At 45.5% G+C, this 24,013-nt stretch overlaps 1 protein-coding gene across 1 annotated transcript in view; it reads right to left on the bottom strand.

Annotated features, from left to right (window-relative positions):
* LOC106645523 (rhombotin-1) overlaps positions 1–24,013 on the bottom strand; it is a 141,277-nt gene that overhangs the window by 20,868 nt on the left and 96,396 nt on the right. The window contains exon 2 of the mRNA XM_014361413.2: positions 21,117–21,179. The gene's annotated coding sequence lies outside the window, so the exon portion shown is untranslated. The remainder of the gene's footprint in view (positions 1–21,116; positions 21,180–24,013) is intronic.

Raw genomic sequence — 24,013 nt, 5'->3', positions numbered from 1 at the left:
GAGGAGGACTCGGGCGTATTGGCCCATCCATACCCTCGTTTTTTCCCCATACACGTATCCTTATACACTCGCGCGAATTCCCTCTTTTTCGGTCGCGCATAGGTAGGGATGTATGTGTGAATTGTTTTTCCTTTCCGATGATGGGAAACAAAGCTGGTTACGTAACGGGTGGCCATCGCCGAGAGGAGGCTTAATTAATTTTCCTATCTCGCGTGTGTAATCGCCAATATTCGCCCGAGGAAGCGTTGTACCTATCGACAAAACTGGCGCGCTCACGCAACTTTAAAAACGAAAAAAAAAAAAAAAAAAAAAAAAACAATCTGAGCCGAGAAAATATGTATAAATATATATGAATTACACCGGAGTGTAAAAAACGAGAAGTAGAAAGAAGAAGCAGAGAGGGGGATGGACGGACGGAAATAAATAAATGGAGTTGGCGGGTGTGTACGTGGAGGGAAAAGCTACGGCCGCGAATAACCGATATGGCATCGATACTCACGTGGCACGGATACTAAGAGCTTTTCAGGAAGACAGAGAGAGAGAGAGAGCTTGCGAGCGGTCCCGGGTCCATTAGTCGACTCGACTGTCTCCCGAGTCCATTACAAGATGAGCCTCTCTCTCTTTCCTCCCCTACCGCTCTAACCTCTGATCCTTCGTGTGCTCTCTCTCCGTGGAGTAAATAGGGAGAGCGAGTAGAATGGAAAAGGGAGAGAGAGGGACGCAGGGAGGAAGTGAAAAAGCGTACATAGGGATGAGGGGGCTGTATCGAGGAGTTTTCGAAAGCACTAATGCTTTTAGCCGGCCGGCGCGACGTCCGGTGTATAGGTATACGTCCGCACGTACACTTACTTTACGGACGGATGTATATAGGTATTATACTTTACAGCGATGACCCGGATGAAAAAAAAAAAAAAAAAAAAAAATCGTCTGTACGCCGCGGTAGTGCCATTAATAATCAGCTGCTGGGTGGAAGCCGCTGATGATGCAGCCCGAGACGAATGGACCCTTCTCGTTTTATCCTTTGTTTTTCGGTTACCCATCGCAATCGAGGAGCACGTGATTTTATCCTATATCTTTGCGCGATTAAAATAGAGCTTTGCTCTTTGGGCTGATTAAAAATATTTCGATACGAGAGCTTACGGATATCGTTATACACGGGGGTATGCATCTGTCACGTGCAGAGTCTGGAGTATACATGATTGGGAGATGCTGAAAAGACATTTGGTTCAACCATCCCCACACAGACGTAAACCAAAAACCTCTGCTCCTTTGCCATCGACGGCCAAATGTTTATTTTCAATTTCCCCATGGCAAAATCTTCGACGACCGACCCACTCGCGCGCGCATACCTTTGTGGATGTACATTATATATTATATAAACATATAGAGCGGCGAAAAGTGGCCATTTCTCGGGTCCTCCGTTAAGCCGGAAAGCAAGCAAACAACCGAACGCTCCGAGCCGAGAGCCTCCCGACGCCCCTGATTTATTCAGACTGTGAATTGTTCATGCCAACTTTTTCCTTTCCTCTCCCTCAAACTCACGCATTTTACTCTTTCTTTCATTACAAATAAACTCCGTCTCTTTCGACTTCGGATGTATATACCTACACTCATTCCGGTTATACATACCAATCTCGTAAATATAGGTACACAAGTGGTTTTCGATAAAAAAATCCACTTATCAGATGTACTATATACTCCCCTATAAGTAGTTGCACCTGGACTCTGATCGCTCGATTTCGCTTATACTTATGGGTACCCATATACATATATATATATATTGGCGAGAGCCCGCATACATGGATTAATTCATTCGCGAGTGAAAAGTGCGCGCGTAAGTCTTTTTTGTACTTGTTATACACGTATATATATATATGGCGCGAGCGAGGGGGTCCAGAGTATTAGAAGAACGAGGGGGCCGCGGAGGGGGGGGAGGGGTGTTCTGAAAAATGCAATAATAGGTCTTTCAGAGCGGTAATAAATAAATTGCTGAGACCCGCGCGCTCGCCACACAGAGAGGTGTATACATATATATATGTATGCCAGCAGAGGCGCTCGCACACAGAGTGTGTATACACCACGAAGGAGGCAAGGAGGGACGGACGACAATATGAAGAAGTTGGCAGGCGCGTGTATGGGCGAGGTGGGGACGGGGGAGCCGAAGCGGATGGATATTGCTTAGCGTAGACCGAGCGGGAGAAAAGCCCACTTTCCTATATTATTGTCCCCCCTACCCCGCCCCTCACACCCCTTTCGCTTCGACGTGCGAGGGGTCGCGCGGGGTATTATACATGTGAGTTGCGAGCCGATGTGCCGCTGCTTGGAAATGAAATTTCGACTGGATCTTTTGACGAGCGCTTGTTTATTAGTTTTTTAAATTTTTTTTCCATCTTTTTTTTTTTTCGTACCCTCGCTACTCTAAATCTGATACTTTCGATGCAGCATGCGACACACGGTGTGAGGGTTACCGGTATATACCGATTATGTGTGTATAGTTTCTCAAAAATTATCGATCGGAGCTTGAAATATTACACCATAAGGCCAAAAGTGCTTTTCATGAATCTTATACATTATATGTATACTTGCATGAAAGTAGTACCAATATATATATATGCCATAGCTGTGGGTGATAAATCGTCCACTCAACGTAGCGTCGCGCGGCTATAACTGATTTGACCTGGCAACGATACAAGACCGCGTCTACGTATGTAATATGTATACGTGTACACATATACACCCGTAGATATATATATATATATATATATATATATATATATATATATATTATTCAGCAACTAATGTATACATATACGTGCGTTCGAGCGGGTCCAAAGCGATAATTGCCCTATTGACATCGATACAGGAGGACAGACGTGGCAGACAGCCTTCGCGTCTGGATAAAACTCGATACTTGCGTCATCGAATCGTGAACCTCTTTGTAATGGGCATTGACGAGCGCAGCCACCGACGCTGCCAAGCATCTTGCATATAGGTACATATGTATAAACGCAATGATACATTCCCGGTCACATGAAATTATCCAACGAGACAGTTGACTAGAAAGCATTTCTCTATCAGTCGTATTTTCAAACCGCGAGTTCATTACCATGCATCTCTCGTCGATTGACCATACGACTGGCTATATATAATTAACAGATTGAACCTCGTAAGAGGTAGCTCGCGATTCGAAGGAAAAGAAGAAAAATCCATAAAGAGCTATCATCGAGCTGATACCCTTAGGCCTATTGGTGTTGGGTTTTTCTCAAGCTTTTTCATTTCCTCAACAACGTAATGGCCTCGCTACCTTTATTTGCTCCGATAACTATATGTATTTCAACAAAAGAGGAGATCTTGAATAAATAAGGCTTTTCGGTTGAGTTTCTTCCTTTGCTTGTCCTGTTATCGAACAGCTATCGCGTATACAGTATACCATTCCCTGGACTTTCAGTGCAAAATTGATAACAGTAGGGGAAAAGTATTTTCATTTACCTGCATCTACTTGGATCAAAGGAAACAACTGAAAAACGGCTACTCACCTGAAACAAAAAATAAAAATTTTCAAATTATTACATCGCATTAAAATATACCACGTTCTTTTATGCTTATTAAATATTTTTCCAAGCCTATTTTTTGTTTATCGACAAGAACCAACGATACTGCTGTATCCCTGACAATCGGCTTTTGTTTAATTTTAATTGTTTAAAAAAATATACATCCCACCATATTTGTACAATTTATACATGGAAACATTGATCGTTTAATCAACGAAAATTACTTGGAGCAGCAGGTGATGGAATTTATCACGAAACACCAGCTTTTCTTGACGCAACACTTTATTTTCCAATTAATTAATCCACCGACAACAACCGTACCCTGTATACAATATATGTATTATGATATATACCTACGGTATTATATAAGAGCATCCAAGCGTCAAAAGGAACGTCGCGGAAAGTATAGTAATTAAAACCGACGGCGCCTCTTTCCCTGCCAACGAGGCAAATAACAGGAGAAAAAGTTGGCCATTTTTTCAATAACAGGGAAGCTCGGGGCCGTTTATACATCTATACACCACCCCATCACCCCTACACGCGATATGTATAACTACCATATACCCGCGGTAACGAAGGAGAGACGCCCGCAGCGCGCCGTTAAACGGGCAGGACGAGCTGCACCACTGGGGCACACAGCCACACATATATGTACAACCAACAGCCCACCATGTATATACGTATCGTCCCGACGATATTTCACGCGCGGGGTAGGCGAACTTTAATAATATTCGTTTCATCAGGTGTACGCGCGGACTGGCTGGCTCATATTAAGTCGGCTCGTGACGCGGGGGCAGCATCGGCCATGTGCATGCACGGGCAGACGCGAGAATGAGACGTGTAATAAAGTGAGTTTTTAATTTCCAGTGGCGAAAGAGAGAGAGAGCACTCTCGTCGAACTGGCTGGCTGCTGCCCGGCCCCGTCGGCCAGTATTACTAGATAAATCACCCAACAGGCAATAACCCCATACCTCCTACCCCCACTGCTGGCTGCCCCGTCCTTCTTCTTCTTCGTTTTCTTTCTCGCGTGTACATTTAATCCCACTCGGCATCTCCGTCTGACCGCTACCTACACAACGCGGATGTTATTATTATTCCGATGCCGAGAGGTGAAGCCCTTCGCGAGACTTTTTAATAAACGCGACGCTTGATTCGCTCAACTCGTTAATAACCCCGTACCGTTTTTCCCCTGCCCCACTCTCTTTTTTGTTTTTCCGATTCCACCCGTGTAATATCGTACACCCTCGGGGACTTGCTTTTTTTTTTTTTTCTTTTGTCAGGCTCTCCGTCCAAATTGCGCGCCCCGGTTCAAATTTACAGTTTACAAAGATCAAGGCCGCGTTGCTTCGAGGATTATTATCTACTGTATAGGTACCGGCCGATGTCCATCTGCTTCGCGCAGCGCACCACTTGTACATATACGTTGGTATTGCTGGTATAGCACAAACAATCCTTAATCGCCGGCGTACCAACTGCACGCACCACCTATATACCTTTTTGTGCAGCTCGTAGGCACACCGAGCGACCCGCATATGTAAGGGAGGGAGAGAAAAAAAATCAGATACACGGACAGACGGTATGTAACCAAGGGGGGAGGGGGGCGTGTAAAATCTTAAAAGCTAATATTTGCGCTGCCGGTGACGACGGTACATGTAACCGCAGAGCCGAGGCGACGGACCGTGAAATATCTGTCGGAAACTCGGGGCCCGTAGGGCCCTGAAAAAATAATACTCAAACGCGCGCTCGTCCTCACGGTGCGTTTGCTTGTATATACACACTCGCGCTGCAGCCGGGGGGGGGGGACTCGAGAAATCGCCGGTACGATCTTCTTTACGATGCGTATCGCCAGACATCACGTGGGATTTATTTAAACACGTGCGCCCTGCCATGTATTATATATTATGTGGATGCAGCAGTAATGAGATTCCCCCTAAATCTCGCGTGCGGCGAAAAAAAAAAAAACACCGGCTAAAAGAGTCCTTATTTCTGAAAAAAAATTTTTTTTTTTTTTTTAAACAATCGGGCTCCTTGTATGTTCGAAATGCGCTCCAAAAATAACCACCCCGTGACTTTGTGGAAGGTAAAAGGCGAGCGCACGTGTCGGATGGGAGAGAAAGAAAACAGATCGCGAGACGCGCGGATTAGCGGTTTTAATGCCGGTCTTCCTGCCCGAGCCAACCATGCTTCCCCGTCAACTCGATTCCAAACTTCCTCCTCCTCCGAAACCACGCGCGGACATCTGGAACGTATCTCCTCCTCCCTTCCCCCCTCCCATAGTCGTGCCGAGCTCGAATTTACGCTTTTTACGCTCGGCTCTTCTTATCCTCGCTCCATCCGAGAAGGCGGGTCCCGTTCATTTTTGTGCGGCTTCTTATCCTCCGACTGCCGCTCGGTCCATTAGCTTTCAACACTAGTTTAACATTTAACCTCTGCTTTCTCTCTGCTGAATTTTTTTTTTTCTTTTTTTGATCGTTTCAATTTATAAAAGTGACGCTCCGTGTAAAACGTTTGGGAAGCACTGCCTGCGGTCGACCCGATCACCCGACCATAATGCGTGTGTATATAAACGCGCAGTGGCCCATTATACCGAGTTTATTTATATCCCCCCACGCCAGCGTCATCGTCGTAACATAACAATGATAATCGGTGCCGCTACCGAAATCATCACTTTAAATCGCCCGCAGAGGAAGATTTGGTTTCACGAGGGCAGGCCTCGTTGATTTGATTTTCCCTCCGGCGCGCCGGGAGGAGAGATATTTCGAGCGTGGGAAAGCCGGGGACGCGTATAATACACTTGCTTTTGTGCACCAGCTCGGGGGGGGGGGATTCGTTTAACAAATGGGGCCTTTGCCTCTCGTTCGTATAGCGAGAAAAGCGAGCTCCGTTGTCGGGCTGTTTAGCTGCGAGGCGATGTAATTTTTCGGTGCTTGCGGCTGGTTAATTATTAAGGAGAGAAAAAAAAAGGAAAGCCCGCGCAATAGTGCCATCGGGAAGGACTGTGGGGAAGAGTGTCTATAAAGTGCGGGGGTTTTTTTTTAAGATCTTCTACAATGTAATTTTTTGTACTTGACCATAAAATTTTGTTCACTCGAGTAATACCCATTTCGGCATTCGTGAGAAAACTCCATCCGAGGTCTCGAGAGACAATTTTCCCCATTTATTTTATAAACAACATTGAAGAGAGGTCACCCGAGCCGAGAGACTCTGTGAGTCAAAGTGAGTACACCCGTAGGGTATAATAAATGATCAATGAGGTCGGCTCAGGCGCATGATAAAAATATTCCCCACTGCATCTTCTCCGTAAACGAGGTTACACAGCCAAAAGACGAGGACATAGGTACCAGCAGCTGGCTCTCTCTCGCCCGCATATGTTGCATAAATAAGGGCCGCTCAATTATCCCCGTCCATTAGGCTCTTCACGAAAACTCGTGCGACCATAATACACGTCTCGCTCTCGGCCTCTCTTCCTCCATATATATACCTATACTGGTTTTGCTCCTCCAAAGAGATTAGCCTTTTTACTCGAGACCCGACTCTCATACCTACTTAATTGAATTTCCTTTTTTTTTTTTTTTTTTTTTTCTTTTCCCAAGTCCGTCCGGGGGAGCTACGTATGTGCTCCACATGTGCGTTCCACGTTATAACAACTATGTACTATTCAGCCAAAGGGTTGCACCAACAGCGCGATTGCGTATACCTTTTTCGTTCGGCAGCTAAACAATTAAACAGCAAAAGCATACATTGAATACAAGTTTAATGATATTATATCGCCGTTGATTTATTGTTCCTATAGTTGGCGAAGAGGATGAAAAAACTGTGAGCCGTGATTATTGACTGTTGTTGTTGCACCACTTGGAAAAAGGGGGGAAAAGAATCAAAAGCTCCACAAGTACCGCGTTACGCGTATACCTGCACACGAGGGCCATTGTTTCCGCACAGGGAGGACGGCTATGTTAACGTTTGCACGGAGAGAGGTACTCAAGATCGGTATAACGAGATACGATCGGGAGAGCCGTGTAAGTACGGGATGAAAAAAAGGGGGGGGGGTCGGAATCAAAATGGAGCAATCAGCGGGAGAGGATGACGATGACGAGGAGGTGGAAGAAAAAAGTCGAGCGGCCGTGCGCGCGTGTGTACACGAAGAAAAGAGGGAGCTCGATCCGAGGGGAAAATAAGTGAGAGGCTGCGTCCTTCTTTTATAATCACGGTGGTCCTCTCTACACCCCCCGTACAATCGCTCATTAACACATTTTAACCTCTGCATCTACCCCCTCACCCCCTGTCTTTTTTTTTTTTTTTTTTTTTTTTTATGCAAATTTGATGATTGCGCGTGCACCGGTTCTCGAATCAACTGGTGCGTATATACCGTAGCTCAAAAGACAGAAGGGCAGATACAAGCGTTTCGACCATAAGTATACGAGGAGAACGAGCAAAAAGCAAAATAAAAAAAAAACCATGGTACACACACATGCATGTACGTGAGCGGGATTGAGCTGGGTGTACACTAGCGAGGGGTGTAAGTGTAGCGGGACGAGGGTGTGCAACCCGGCACACAGAGAAAGAGCCATGGGGTCAAATGGCGGGCCAGAATGCGTGGTGATTGCCGGAGAGGGCCGCATAATTGCACCCTTTGTGGGAGCAATCAGCGCCGCAACTTGCCCCGGCGCCTCCTCCCACCCCATTCGTTCCTTTTTTTTTTTTTTCACTCGCTCCCTCCTATACGTGTACGGGGCCCTACCTTTCTTTCTTTTTTTTTACACTTTCTCGCACGCGCACCGAGTTTTCAAAGCGCGATTTTTTCCAAACTCCACGCGCGCAGCCGCGATGCTTTTCCCCCCTGAAGGGAGCCGTTAATTTTCGAGGCTTGTCCGCTGATGACGCGCGAGCGCATTCACACGCGCTGATTACTCCCATACAGGGATGAGCCTTTTTATTCGATCGATGATTGCTGGGGTGGAAAAAAAAAAGAGAGAAAACGTGCGCTAACGAAACTCGGGGGATCTTGTTTTTCTCCGCTTCCATACGGATGAATACACTTTGTTTCCGTTCGTACACACGTATGTATCCATTTATACGGCAGACACTGGATCATCATCGCGATCATCGAGTCCCCTCCCGTCACGTCCGAGCCAACTTCCGTACCTCATTTCCGAATATTGGATTAAGGCCGCCGCTTGATTCGGTTACACACTCGGAGCCGAGCACCCACACGTACAGACAGATGCGCAAAAGGGCTAAACGAGCCGGCCGGTGATTGATTTCCGAGTCCGAGTAACGATCTCCTCCATCTACCCCGAAAAGCCCAAATTAAACGAATAAAGAAGGCCCACTCTAGTATGTACGTGTATATACACATCGCTCCGTGAATTATCCCGATAACCCGATATACCCCCTTCTCTATTTCTTTCCACACACAAGTATCGCCGATTACCAATGATCGGCGCTAGGCATCCGCTTAATAACCGGCTTTATCGCGCGATTTTTCCAATAGTTATAGTGCACGGTCTCGAGACGGACGTTTTCGTTGGACATACATAATTATACTCTCAATTCACTGGCTCCAAGTTATACCTTTGCATTGTAACGCACCGGCTGGTACATGTATATACATATACCTCTACGAATAAATAACGCAATCGTTTATCTGGACTTTTCGAGGTTTACGTGATGTAGTTACATGTGCGCGTCATACAAAACCACTTTCTCAAGAGTTTTTCTTTTTCTCAAAAAAAAAAAAAAAACTCGTAATTTTCTAGAGAAATTATGCAACCCATAGGATACGTGGGAGGGCTCGACGAAATTTTTCCCAGTAAAAATAATGGACTGCATGTAGGAAGAAGGAAAAAATTTTTCTAGGGTTGTGCGTTTACCGCCTATACGCCTGTCATTAGTTTTGCGGGATTCCCCGTAATGTTTGCTTTTTAGTCTCTGTCGACTAGCACGTGCGAAAACTCAAGCGTTCTTTCTCCTGCGGGCTGTGCAAATCCCCCCGGGGCAACGAAATCCTCTCCAAAGGGAAAAGAGGATGGACCGTCCAACAGAGGCGAGTCATCGCCGAGCATCCGATCAGCGTCCGAGAAAACAGCTGTTTATTATATTTCCCCCTCCCCCCCCCCCTACGCCCGCGTCCTCATTGTACACGAGAGAGCCTCTGTTATATATACATACCAGCGTCAAAAGGTAAACAGTGTACCTAAAAAGGAGCAAAAAGCCACATATACGGACGCGCACGGCATCGGGACAGGATGTTTTGACTCGAGTCTCTCTATATGTATACGCGCAGCCGCTCACATTGTTTCGTTTATTCTCTCTCTCTCTCTAGGTCCTCTTTCTTCGTTGGGCGCCTTTTCTTCGGTCCTAATTGTCCGACCCACGGACTTCCGGTTCGTTAAACGGCTACTCCTCTTCTTTTCCCCCGCGGTTCAGGTTTTGCTCACCGCACACCGTCTCCGTGTATATATATGCATGTAATTGTATTCAGGGGCTCTCTTTCTTTCTTCCCCTGGTGATGCAATCAGAGAACGCGATTACCATCGGTTCCCGTTCGGCACTTTCGTCTGTTTCTCTTTCTTCCCTGGTATACCGCGTTGATTGCCCCGAACTTTCCCTATGTATATTCTGTATTGATTCGATGAAACTTTGGCAACTCGTGTACACAAATATATCCACTCCGATGCGCCTAATGACGGGTGACGAAAAAGTTGCTCGGTTGGTTTTGCCGCTCGCGATCGCTCGATGGAAGGAGAGGAAAAAAAAAAAAAAAAAAAGTTGGATCGGGCAATTCATCAGCAGCCATTGGAATTCAAAGTCGCGGACACACGCCGAGGGAATAATAATACAAAAAATCATAACAACAAACCTCCGGCATCGAAATCCTCCACGTGTGTATGCACACAAAAATATCCAATTTTTCCTGGCTAACGAAGACCCCCTTCCGTTCTCGTATTTTGCTAAAAAGAGACTCTCCCTATAGCGTCGCTGCGTGGAGAGAGAGACAGTATACGGCGGATAAAACACAGCTTTAAAATAAATTGAAGGAATTTTAATTCCCGAACGCGCGCAATCCCATTAACTTGAGCGCTCCGGCTGGAATTCACCATTAAACGGGCCCCCGCTTTAATTAACTCTGGTCAGTGTTTTTTTTTTTTTTTTTTTTTTTTGCTTCCCTCCCTCCTCTCCGCGCGTACGTATGTATATATGCATATACGAAAAAAAAATTAAGCAAAATAAATACCCCGTGCGTACAGTCGCGACTCTTGAAATAATACGGCATGGCATAAACTGCGCATCAGCGCTAAAAGCTGTCATTTGCCGTAATCCGGAATTATGGAGATCCCGCACCCTTTCCTCGTCTATCGCGGTGTATGTATGTGTGTGTGTGTGTGTATACGTAGCCCGCAGTGATAGCGCCAAATGAGGAGGAAGAGGGTGAAAGTGGCATTAGCTACTTTTTTTTCCCTTTTTTGTTTTCGACCGCAACGGCTCGGGTCCCCCTCACGCGGTTGAGTGCATTAGCTTGCTACCTCCCTCTCCCTCTTTCGCCTCCCTTTTTTTTCTCCCTCTTTGCAGAAATAAATATATGATTGAAGGCTCTCTGGTTCCTCTGAAACACCGTCCGCCCTTCAATGACGGAAAATGGACAAAAAAGTGATTTTTGCGATTCCAATCAGTCACGCCGCGACTGTTCAAACGTTAATTTATTGCGCGAAAACAGGGCAAACGCATAGCAGTAAAATTACTCCATCTTCCTTCTAAAAGCGTCTGGCATATCCCATATAACCGCGTGCATTGTACGCGTCCGCAACACTTGAATGGGCCATTTATTTAATCGGCTCTACACACGGGTATACCGGTATGAACGAAACCAATGTAACAAATCATATAGGTACACACGTGTACGTGTATTGTATATACCGTACGCCAACGATGAATGAAGACTCCAGTCAATGAGCCGCGTGTATATATACCCCCTCGCTTTTCTCGGTTACGCTTCGCGAAAAGCGTGGCCAGCCAGCGATGATGTACGGTCGAGACAAAAGATATAAGAAAAAATATCCAGACCCACGACTGATCGCGCAAATCGAGGCTCCACCGGGTCTATTTTCACGGTACACAGCCGAAACGAGTGAAAATAATGGCACGCGCGAAAAACATTTGCGCATCGTTGATAGTCGAGAAGGACCTAGTTGATCGATGGACGGAAGCTCGTAGCGCGGGGCACGTGCACACACATCTCGCTTAATTAAGGTCGTATTTGCTCGAGCGCGTACGTATACATATATAAATGCTCCAAATATTAATCGTGCGCGTCCTGCGTGTAAAAAGAAGGAGCCTCGCCGACGAATCCAATTTCAGCCCCTCGACGCGCGCAGTCACGCGTGTGCTCGTATATACACGGGCGTCAAACGCGTGCAACTATACTTGGTGTACGCGGGGGGGGGTGCCTACTCCTCGCGAAGAGCAAACAACCCAAGGATAATGAATTTAATCCCACCTGCTGGGCAGAACAGGGAGGAAAGTGGATGCGTAGCACGGTATACACACTCACCGTGAGCACCGGGAGCTATTAGACCCGACAGCCATAATGAGCCACAGCCATTAAAAAGCCCAGCTACGTAAGCTCTCGCGCGTGGCAGCTGCGCCCGGATTATTAATTTCCGTTTGGACCGTTGTGCACGAGAAATGCCCCAACTGTACTTTTTTTTATTCCTAACGATGGATCCCCCGTATCGGTCCTTCGTACTTGTATCTATGAGTGCTTCCGACGCCCGCCGCGTGTGGTATTGGGCCCAGCTTACGATTTCTTGAAGTCATACGTCGTGATGACGAGCCGATGTTGCACGAGGCCCCTCCCGACTGCAGATCCCGTTCCGGCACGTACCTTTAGATTTCGCCTCCAAACTCCCTCCCTCCCGCTCGTCGGCGCTTTAAAGCTCTCCGCTTTTTCTCCCCGCTTCCCGTCGTCGTCGTTTAAAAGCGCGGGCGGACGCAGGTTCTCATTTGCGGTTGAACGATGGCTTTTAAGAGCTCCACTTTATATACATGTATTTTTTTTTCCTATTTAAAATAACCGACTCTAATGACTGTCATCTGTGTGTAATGTGCGCAGGGGAATCGGAAAGTTTTTTTATATTTGCCGTACAAATTGATTTCCAACTCGAGAGGCGGGTCTAAATTGGTTGGGAGCTGCGGAGGTGATCCAGTGATAATTTTCTTTGTACGAGTCCCCACTCGTACGAGACAAAATATTTACCCAGAAGAAGAGCACACCTCTTGGCTTGTTTTAACAACTCCCCGAGCCAAAATGCACGCCTCGATTGAAGCGAAACTTCACTACTGATTATTTATCGAAAAATGATTTGAACGAACCGCAATATATTTTCCTGATTCAAACAGTTTGATGATTCGACGGCGCTAAAAATATGAAGTTTCACTTCAATCTGATTTCGGTGAATCCGAGTGGCATGTGATTTCACGATAAATTAAAAGATAGCAGCGAGGAGAGCACAAGTGTCTGGGGTATAATGAACCCCATCTCCTGCCCCGGAATGCCTTTCACTCATATATAAACCTACAAACGTCAGCGGACGCACTTGATTCTCCTTCTCTCCGACCCTCCTTATGGTATATAGTATACATGGGCAGAGTGTTGCGCGCGTAACCCACGCACTCGAGAAAACACGCCGGAGTGAGGGCATATCGCGAGAGTCGAGCCGGAAAGTGACATCAACGGGCATTTAAAAATAACCCTCCGACATGTAATACACCGCACGTGGGAGAGGAGACGCGGCACCGGCCCCTGGATTATGTATGCGTTCCTCCGTGTATACTACAACGGATACTTATGAACGAGAGGAAAGGGGGGCAAAAAAAAAAAAACCTCACGGATAAAGTGCTGCTCGTGAACGGCAACAGCAGTGTTTCTCGTTGGGGAGAAGCACCGCCAGATGGGTACATGTACGTACACGTAATCCGCGTGTATACAGGAGATGATGAAGAATAATTGCGCGTTACATCGGTCCACCGTGTACATGGTGTATATGTATACACGCGCAGGTGTAATGAGGGGGTGTTTTGCGTAATCGCCCTCACCCCTGCCGATGATTTATCGCGCCCTACTCGTTTTTCCCTCCCTCTCGGTAAGCTCGTCATTTGTCTGCCTCTATCTTCTCGAGAGGGGATTGATGAACGTTGAACGCAAACAACGGCCCACCTCATTGAAAGTAAAATCGCCTGCTTTGAATAATTACCAATTGCGTTGGAGCACGATGAAAAATAAAAAACAAAAGAAAAAACATGTTTTTGACGCTTCGTCCCTGATAGAGGACAGGGCATCAGACATTTCCCAATAAACGGGTGATTCCTATCTTCACCTTCCTGCTCCTTACGCGTGCTCCGATGCTCTTTGAGGATACGCATACGCGGGAGCACGGGGGGAAGGAAAAAGAAAATCAGCCGCGCATCATTCTCCTCCTCGTCTGTAAACACACGTGTGCCTTTTCTCATATTCTGTAAATAGCCCGAGCCAGTGCATATAAACACACTCGAGGACCTTCGCCAGCCGTCACGTGTGTATTTACCCAGCCCGACTCAAGCAAGGTACACTCTCGTACGCACAATTTATTTTTTCAAACCCACAATACCGAGCAAACGAAAAAAAAAAAAAAAAAACTGCAGCGCGCCGATTTATTTTATCTCCCGCGTGCGGTAATTATCAGCCGAGAATTATTTGCTCGTTATATCCTCCCGGCCCGTCGCAAGGCTATCGAGTCCAGAACCGCGTGCAAGGGACGCGCTTTTCCCCGATTGTACATGTATATATAATTCCAGCGAGCGCCGGCTCGTTGTATGGACTTCCGATAATTGCGCAAACAAATATCCTTCCCCCCTCTCTCTTACCTGGCTACCGTGTACAGATAACCACTGGCGCCTTAATCACGGCGCGACGACTGCGTGTATATTGAATTAGGGCTATTTCCATCAGCGAACGGAGCGCAATGAAATCTGGATGTGTACGAGGGACCTTTTCAATTCGATAAACGAATCACTAGGGAAGATTAAAAAGTCGAGCGAATCCGCGCCCCGAGACACGCGCGGTGTGTCTCCTGTTTTTTTTTTTTTTTTTTTCAATCCACTCAGTGGCTGCGGGGGGTGTACCCGTGCGATGCCTATAGGTGCTCTCTCTCTGAAAACAGACGCGAGCGGCACACGCGATAAGTCGAGACAGAAGAATATTTCCGGGGGTGGGAGGGGCGGTAAGGCGTGGGGAGCTTCGATAAAAACATTCTTGGTAAACTGTACGGCGATGCTATATGTAGTAGGTACAGGCGGTAATTTTACTAATGGCTCCCCCATCCGACTCGAACACTCTGGATGACTTTTAATGTTGATTGCCAACGCGGAGCTGTTCTCTCTATTGAAATCTAATTCAGAGCTTTTTCATTGGGATAATCGGTATACGGTTATTGCAGGTGGTCGGTTGTTTTGCGAGAACGAAAAGAGTTTTTTAACATTCAGTGTTTTGATGGAAAATTTTATGGCGAGATGTCAATTATGGAGGTGAATTTATAATCGGTGGGAAAATAAAAGGGAAGCGGCGAAACTTGTTACGCGATCAATTTATCGGAGTTTTAGTTTGGGGCGCATTAACGGCTCGTATATGTGTAGTTGCGCACGATGATCGTGAAATTGACCAGATGGCCTCTTCACTCCCGCGAGCGGCCCTTTAATGAGTCTCGGGGCTTTTTCAGTTTGATGACGCATTACGCGGAGTCATTAATTTTGACTCTCTTATTCTTTCCCCCCTCCCCCCATTCAACACGAGCCATCTCTCCACGCGTGAATCGAGAGTATATTTTAATGACGGCCAGGCGAGACCTCTTTTTTTTCACCCTATTTATGTTTAATTAAGGTTTTTTAGGGCCATTTTCATTCTAAATTGGAACGCATCCAATTATTTTTAATGGCTCTTTGCAACAAACTTAATTTGAATTTAACGCCTTTATTTCCAAACGCGCACTTATACACCCCCTCGTTTACGTTCGTTAGCTGTGATGAAAAAAAAAAACACATGCACACATACAGCGTCATTAATAACGAAAAAAATCGATGATGGAGAGAAAACGAGGTAATGAAACAAAAAAGATCAATCTGATTTTTCCAAAGTGAAGCTCTTTCGAAAAACCTAATAATTAAAAAAAAAAAAAAGGTGATTTATGAAGAATCCAATTACTCCGAGTATAGACCGGTACATTAGCCGGCCATCAGGGCAACTCGCTAAAAGCCCTCGGCAACAAAAGCCGATGCCCACTTTTTTCCTCTCCTCCTCCACCACCTCGAAAACACGCGCTCTCTATACATGTGTATGCTTCTAAATGCACCCCACACGTACGCAACTTTATTGGCCGCGAGCCGCTTCCTCTGCCCATTAGCTCGATAACTTAACGGGCAAATTAGAAAAGCCCTTGGAAAAACTATGACGCCCTCGCCGTTGGTTTGTTCATATTTACATGCCCTAGAAGCGGGTTCCGTTAAACTTTTTCAGTTGCGAGAGGGAAGGGGGGGGGGGTGATTTTTAATCGACGCGACAGAGATGAAATTTCATCGGGATCATCGATCGAAGCGAGAGGGTCACAGGAGGAGTGAGGCAAGAAACGTTTAATCCCATCTCGCAACGTCGACCACAAAGGACCCGGGGAGAAATCGCGCTTCCGGCCGATCGATCGGTTAGATTTTTCCGGGCTGTCGAACGGACGAACGGGCGGATTGCGTTGCGGCTACTCTCCGGGTGTGTCGTAAACGAGAGGTAAAAGAAAAAAAAAAAAAAAAAAGGAGGAGGAGATCAGCACTCGTGTAAGTGAACTCGAGGCAAAAAAACAGAGGGAGAGGCGAGGACAGCCCCCAGCTCTCGTTATACCTGCACTCTCGACAGCCGAGTGGGGAAAAAAGGAGGAAGGAAGGACGAGAAGAGGTGAGAAATTGGAGCCCGCACGAATTTTCCCGATCATCAATTTTCCCGAGTGACAACGGGCGAGCAGAGTTATTTGAATGAACCGTGTCTCTCTCTCACGTGCATCTACCATATATTATATACGTATATGTACAGGTGGGGTGCAGTTACCGAATTAACGCGGGACAATTGAATCCAATTACAACCGCCTCTGGGCTGCACCTATAACACATCCTCCTTTGCTCCGCTCCCCCGCAGTGATTCTCATCATACGCGGCGTGTCGGTGCACGTGTGTGTACAGTTTGTCTCCCATCTCTCGCAGTTTGGCAGAGGCGAGCGTTTTACTGGCTCGATTTTCGAGTTTGATGGACTTTTTCGTTGACTACGCAGTACTGTTAGCGGGTAATCGATTTTTGTTTCGGGATGCCTACTGTTTGATCCGTTTGAACGATTTTTGTGAGGAAAAAAAAAAATTGCTACTCCGAGCTTTCTCTATCGCTCTGGTGGCCTTTGTTCGGAAGGGTAAAAATCGAGTGAAACATTTTGGGTATCTGTTCGCTTGTATTTTTTTGTAATTTCTGGATTTGTCAATGCTGGATGCATGACTTTCAGCAATTAATTAAAAATTTTATTAATCCTAAATAACTTATCGCGTTCATTGGGTTCTACGTAAACAAAACAAGTGGCTAGAGTTATGCGATAAACTTCGGAAGGTAAGTACGTTATGACGCTGATATATATAGTTCTCTTTACTAACATTTAATTTTTTTTTTTTCTCGACACTGTCTGAATTTTTTGCTTTTAAGACAACCAAATGACTATTTTTTTTTTTTTTTTAGATTTCTCACTATACAGACTCCAAAGTCAAGACCCATACGATAATAATAACATATATAGTTATCAGCTAGCTTCCACTCTTTGAATGGATTGAAATATTTTGAAAAAATAACTCGAAATACTCAAAAAAGGATCTCTACTTTCTCGACGGATATACTCGTTCAAAATCCAAATACTTGTTTTAATGAATCCCTAAAAAATTGTAATCCCGAGTTGAAAGACATGCAAGCACAAAAAAGAATTTCTCGTTACAAAAAGATGCTGGTTGTATCGGAAAAAATCCCAACCAAGAACAATCACTCCCCCCCTGGAAAACCGTTCAGCGGTTCACTTCCAATCAAGCCCTTCGGTATTACGCGCACACCCATCCATCCACGTCCTTATGCTCCTAAACACACACACGCGCGGCTCGTCAAGATCTTCCGCTATACAATCCCCAATAAATTAATCAAAAGCCCCACCTCCCCCCGAAGCATACACATCCTCTCTTGCATTAACGACGCTTATAACGCAACGTAATCCGTCCGTCCGTCCGTCTGGCGAACTGTACATCAGCCAGTCATCCGCCCACCTCCCTGCGTCGAGTCTAGCCCTGTGCCGTACATCGCACGACGACGTCGCCCCCCCCCCCCCGCCGGCTGTTCGTTAGGGGCCGCATTGTCCGCTAACTAAGTACAGCGCGCCTCCTCGCCCCTTCCATGTATATATATGTATACAGACTATACGCCGCGGAAGCCAGGAGAGTATATAGATACCACCTCTTACCCCACCCACCCACCTATATCCTGGTATCACAGCTGAGCTGTTGCTGCGTGCATCTCTCTCTCTCTCTCTCTCTCTCCTTCTTAACCAAGGACTCTCGATCTCTGCTGGTTGCTTGCACTGAGTCGAGAGGGTAGGTATACAACGCAAGGGAGAGATCCCAGGGTCGGTGCTCCTCGACGCTGCTCTCTGATGGTTAATGCTCGTCGTTGTCGTCGCGTGCCACCGTCTCCGCCGTTCTTCCCTCCTTCTCCTCTTCTCGTTCGATTGCTCCGTGTATATACGTATACCAGCTATAGTCTGCACGCTCCGCCGGTGATGACGACGCAGCTCCAACCCCCTCCCCACGAACGAGCCCTACCTACTGTGCCATTTGCGGCTTCTAAATTAACTGGTGGATGTACAGGACACGATCATATATATATATATATATAATATATAGAGGGCCACAAGGGCGTAGAATGGCGAGGCTCGTTACTTACTTCGTCAAGTGGTGCAGTGCCGGTAATGCTTGTATATATATATATGCGTGCCGTTACGTTTCGAGCTTTACTCATCGGCGGCGCTAATTGGGATGATGTACATCCATGTACCGATTCTGCGTGTTCACTGCCTTCGCGAGAATTTGATCGTTGAGCGCCAACACCTGTACCTATATGTATACCCTCCGAGGAGAAAAAAAAAAAAAAGAAAAAAAAGAACGGCCCCTCCTGCGCTCTTGATTTCTCTATTCTCCGTAGAGTATACTGCTCTCAAAGGGGAATCGGTGCAAACTGCGCGGCTAAGCTTAATTGATCCCATCGGGCGCTGATCGGCTGTTTTTCTCTTTCCGATGCTTCGTTTTTTTTTTTTTGTTTTTTTTTCCCATAAATTAGCTTTGAGCGAGTGCCGATTATCCACGGCTATGTCTCTCCGGCGGACTGAAATTACCCGCTGAAAAATCCTTAGCGCCCGAAGGGACGGAACTGTTTTGCATAGCAATACTCGCTCGCGGCCAATACCAATAAGAAAACTGGAAAAGTTAAAAAAAAAAAAAAAACCTTATGGCCACTCATCATCGGCAAGGGTAATTGGTAAAAAAAAAAAAAAAAAAAAAAAAAAAAAAAAAAAGTCGAGGCAGTACAGTAGAGCACCGTGCCCAGAAAAAGAGAGAGAGAGTAGGGCAGCACGCGCCGCCAATTTAGCAGCTCATTGTTCGTACATATGATGTATACATATATGTATGTACGAGAAGAGTCGGGCCGAAACGAGCTACACACACACACATACACGTTGCTCTCGCAGACACAGGAACAAGTGTCAATCAGCAAAGTCGGCGCTGCCCTCCCTTTTCCTCGTCCCACCGCCCCCCTGCCTCTGCTAGCCTACTCGTGTGCGCTCCGTATTCAGCGCAATCAGGGAGAGCCTTCACTTCCACCCCCACCATCCCTCTTTCGTAGCAGTTCTACTCCCACGAAGAGTTGAATGCACTGATCGGCTGGTCTACACCCACCCCACGGTGTACTCGCCAAATCTAGCGTGTACCTACTTTTTTTTTTTTCTTTTTTTTTTTTTACCCAACACCGATGATCGATCTCTTTTGTTGCTACGGTTGTTTTTTGTTTTTTTTGGACAAAATGAAGCTTGATCGAGCGAGTTATCAGCCATTTGCTCCTGATTGTAGGTGAAACCCTGCATCTTTCGGTTTCAATGTAGCTTGTGCGGCGCGAGCATTGTTCAGTCAAGCTGTGTCCTTACGGTCGACAACGAGAACGACGAAAAAATCCCCCACACCCCTAATCGAGATAACGAAGCCGCGGCATGTAAATAACCTTTCCACCGTCGTTGTCGCAATCAACTAGCGCGCTAACGCGTAGGTATTGTACGCATGTACCTTACATACATATACACTTTGAAAACGCGAGCAAATCAGAGGTATTCAAATCACGCTTTCTCCGACCTGATGGTGGTTCTCCCGCTAGGAGCCAGTTTTCCCGCAAAACGGGCTAAAAGTTGTTACAATACATAAACGAGAGCGCTAGCGCATCGTAAAAATGCCATACGTGGCACGGTGTAATTAATGTCCCTCGGAAATGCGATACGAAAAGGAGCAGCTTTATTTATTTATTCATTTTTTTTTTTTTTTATCTTCCCTCGATATAATACGTAACGCTGGTTTACTCTCTGCTTTGCATTTTAACGTTGCTTCCTTTGTTCTATACGTATAGTGGACGCTCGCATACACATAGATAGGTAGGTATATAATCCCTGAAACGAGTTTGGTCCTTAATTCCCGTGACGGGCCGCGCCGAATGTGCTCGTCTTTTCTCTTGCATATTGGACTTATGCTAATGTGCCATAGGATTTAATACCTGCGTGTATGACATCCATCTTAAATTTCTGCTTCCATGAGAAGAGTGAAGGGACTCGGGGAGGGAAAGAAAAATACCCGCAGCTCGTATAGCACCTCTTACACGTCGATTGCTCGCTCTTGGTACTTATATATGTATAGGGGCTATGTAAATAGAGCCAGCTCCCCCTCCCCGTTGGACCGACCACTGGTACAGCACCGGAAATTAGTCTTCGAGGCCGGCTCTGCGGGCCGCTAATGCGGGAGCCGCGTTTCGTTGATGAAGTAATAAGGAGCCATGATATACACCATATATGGTATAGCCAGCCACTCTCGCGTTATACAACGTGCACCTCCCAAGGATAGTGGCTCTACTGGCTATGTATGTATATACACCCTTATTCTCTGTCTCCCCGTACTACACAGCAGGGCAAGTTGATTAGCTGCGGGGTTCGATCGAAGTGTGTGTGTGTGTGATAGGTCCGAGCATCGGGGGAAGGAATTTTCGGGACCACTGAGCTTCAGGTACGTGAGGTATGATGGATTATATACGCGAACGTGTCTTAATTGTCCACGATGAACTCGAATGGGCTTCCTGTACCTCATTGAAGTTTTCTTCAATAATTTTTTTTTCCCCTCTTTGGATGTTGAATGCTTGAGTTTACGGTAAGTATATGATATACTCACCACCACCGCTGTGTCCTGTCCACGCGACGACCCTCAGCAACGAAAGCGTCCCGACTGCATCGTCTGCAACCAAACAAGAGATAAAATTTAATGCGTTTGGAAACTACCAGCATATCTTGTAAAAAACGCGTAGGTATTGAAATTCTGTCGACGCAAAAAAAAATATAAAAAAAGATAATCCTTATCGTCTTTGTGGTCGAGAAAAACCCATATGCAAATAGTAAACGGGTCGACTTCCCACACAATTTAAAATACGATGCGCGCACTCACGTAATCGCACTTATCGCGTAAACTTGTTACGTGGGCTGAAAAAAAAAAAAAAAAAATCAACAAACAAGAGAACGAAGAGACGTGCGCGAGACAGGTAAGTCATACACAAATATTCTCTGACCCGCATTACATTCAGCGATAAGCTTTAACAACAAGAATTTACCTTTTACTGGTTGTAAAACTCGAATGTAGCTTTTAATCGCTATATAGAACACAGGTATACGCATATAAAGAGCTTTTCGTCGTAACGAAGAAGTTATATATTTAGTGTTACAAAAGTGAAACATTTTTTTTCAATTTTCTATACTTTCTTCCGATTTAACAGAACTTTTGCAAATATGCCAATATATTATGTACATATATGGACGCATACAAGTATATGTACAAAGCAAACAGATCCATCTCGTTTGTATCCACTAATTGAAAAAGTGAATATTGTTTCACTATTTGATACAGTGAATATTTCCTCTTGCAAAATTTTATACTTGTAACTTTAAAAAATATAGTGAATATTTACTTCAAAATAGTGGTTATTCACTATTTTAAATACATCATACGATGTCAAAATTTCTGAACACAATATAGAGAGCTATACTATTTAATAAACGAAATGGAAAACGTTAATTATGCTCTTTAAGTGGTAGTAACGCACAAATGAAGTATTATTATATTAATATTCACCACCGATTAAAAGTTTTTTTGCTGCGTTGCTGAGCACTTGATACCCATTAAGAGCGTGTGTACTATACATGTACATAGACCTACAAAATGTGCGCGAGCGAGTTTGAGGAAATTTTGCGCGGCTGCTTCTTTTGCTTTAAACCAGATACCTATACTTACGAAGAGTTAAGCGTATAAGGATCGATTAACGTTGCGTGGCCTTCTTATATACGATATCACTATACGGGGCTTGAATTTCTGATGCCAGCAGCAGTAAGTAGAAACACATGGTTTTTTTTTTTTTTTTTTTTTTCGTATCCATTGGCACGAGAGATTGAGTTACGTTTAGGTGTAACTGATGCTCGGACTGTTTGGTATCACCGCTAGTTTTTACCGTGAAAATAAATACTGTCAGGGGTAACCGCAATGAGGTATGCGACTATCTGAATTTTTATCGTATTAACTTTGGCCTGCAATCTCGTCGAGCATGCTTTGACTATTGTTTTTTGATTTCGTCAACACAACGTGACATCTATTACTAATAGTTGATCCACATCATATCTCAAACAGTTTTATCTCGCTTGTAGAAAATTTTTTCTTCGACTAGCAGGAAATAAATGATCCCACGATTTTTACACAGCCTTGCAGAAACGCACATAATGTCTGTATAAAATCGTAAACGTATCATAAATACACATATAAGGCATAATATCATAGAGTATTTAATGAGATGGATCGAAAAATCAACGAGAGCTGCCCACGCGCCACAAAGCCTGTTTGAATATCTTCCTGCAGAAACGGCGTGCATGCCTCGAAGGTGCTCGCGGTCCAGGCCAAGGTTTTCAATTCATGGTACGAAGAAAAAGGTGGGAATAAAAAGAAAAAAAATAAATAAAAAAAGAAAGAGGAGGAGGAGGAGGAGGCGTAGAGGAAAGACGAACGTAAGAGTATACCCCCCCCATATCAGGCGATAGCTGGCATTTCGCAATCTCTTTCGATCCAATATCCGAGTTTTTTGACAGCAATTTCGGTCACGTCCGATAATATATCTGGATCATTAATATAAAGCTCCCAGGCCCCCCTGCTCGTAGTACTGCACACACACGAGCGTCCGTTCAGACTTTCACCCCACCATCGAGAATCCCATCCTCCCTCGCTCTCGGGAAAATTGCTTTTCAATCCCCGGTAACTTGCCTCTCTCTCTCTCTCTCCGTCCCTTTCCCCTCCCTCCGTGGCTTGGGCGGCCAATATGACACCCCCTCCCGCGTCTTTCCATCTCCTTTACTCGTACGTGTGTGCACGTGTATGTGTATACGCTTGGCGCTCGCTCTACACTTTACAGCACAGTCCGACTACTCTATGTGTACATATATATAATATGTATGGGTAAGTACAGCGAAAGTACCTGCGCGTTTCTAGATGTAACGGGGAAAAACGAATTTGCGAGGATTCGCGCTGTATGACGAACGTTTTATTGGGACATTAATATCGCGCCCCTGGGTACCCACACACAGAGGCAAAAACGATGGTTACGATTGTTGTAGCAATTTGCTTCGTTTTTTTTTTAAGGGCCCTGCATTCTTTTATCGACTATATAGTTGTTTTTTTTCCCCCACAGCAGATTGATTCGTTTGTTTTTTATCCACATGTATAATGCTGCGGGAAAGAAAAACAAAAAAGAGAAGGAAAACCAGGGGGGGGGGAGATTTAGCAAACAGAAGCAATAAATCCGGCAAACAAAAGTCTCGCGGGGCTTCTTCGAAAATCAGGGGGAGGGGGAGGAAAAAAAAACGAGATGGAAGTAAAAAAGAAAAAAGTAATTTCACGAGGGAAGGTTCAAGGTTCGCATCAGCATCGACATCAGTGCCGGGGTTAGCATCGCCGTCGTCGTCGTGTATCCCTCGATCTGACCGAGGCAATAAAAATTAGTCGATATATATATGGCGGGCAAAGGACTCCGAGAGATG

The sequence above is a fragment of the Copidosoma floridanum genome, unplaced genomic scaffold, assembly GCF_036245765.1.
Source record: "Copidosoma floridanum isolate Cflo_tuat_1 unplaced genomic scaffold, Cflo_Japanese_pri ptg000007l, whole genome shotgun sequence".
Classification (NCBI taxonomy): domain Eukaryota; kingdom Metazoa; phylum Arthropoda; class Insecta; order Hymenoptera; family Encyrtidae; genus Copidosoma; species Copidosoma floridanum.
The sequence above is the reverse complement of the archived record's forward strand: the minus strand, read 5'-3'. Positions and strand labels throughout refer to the sequence as shown.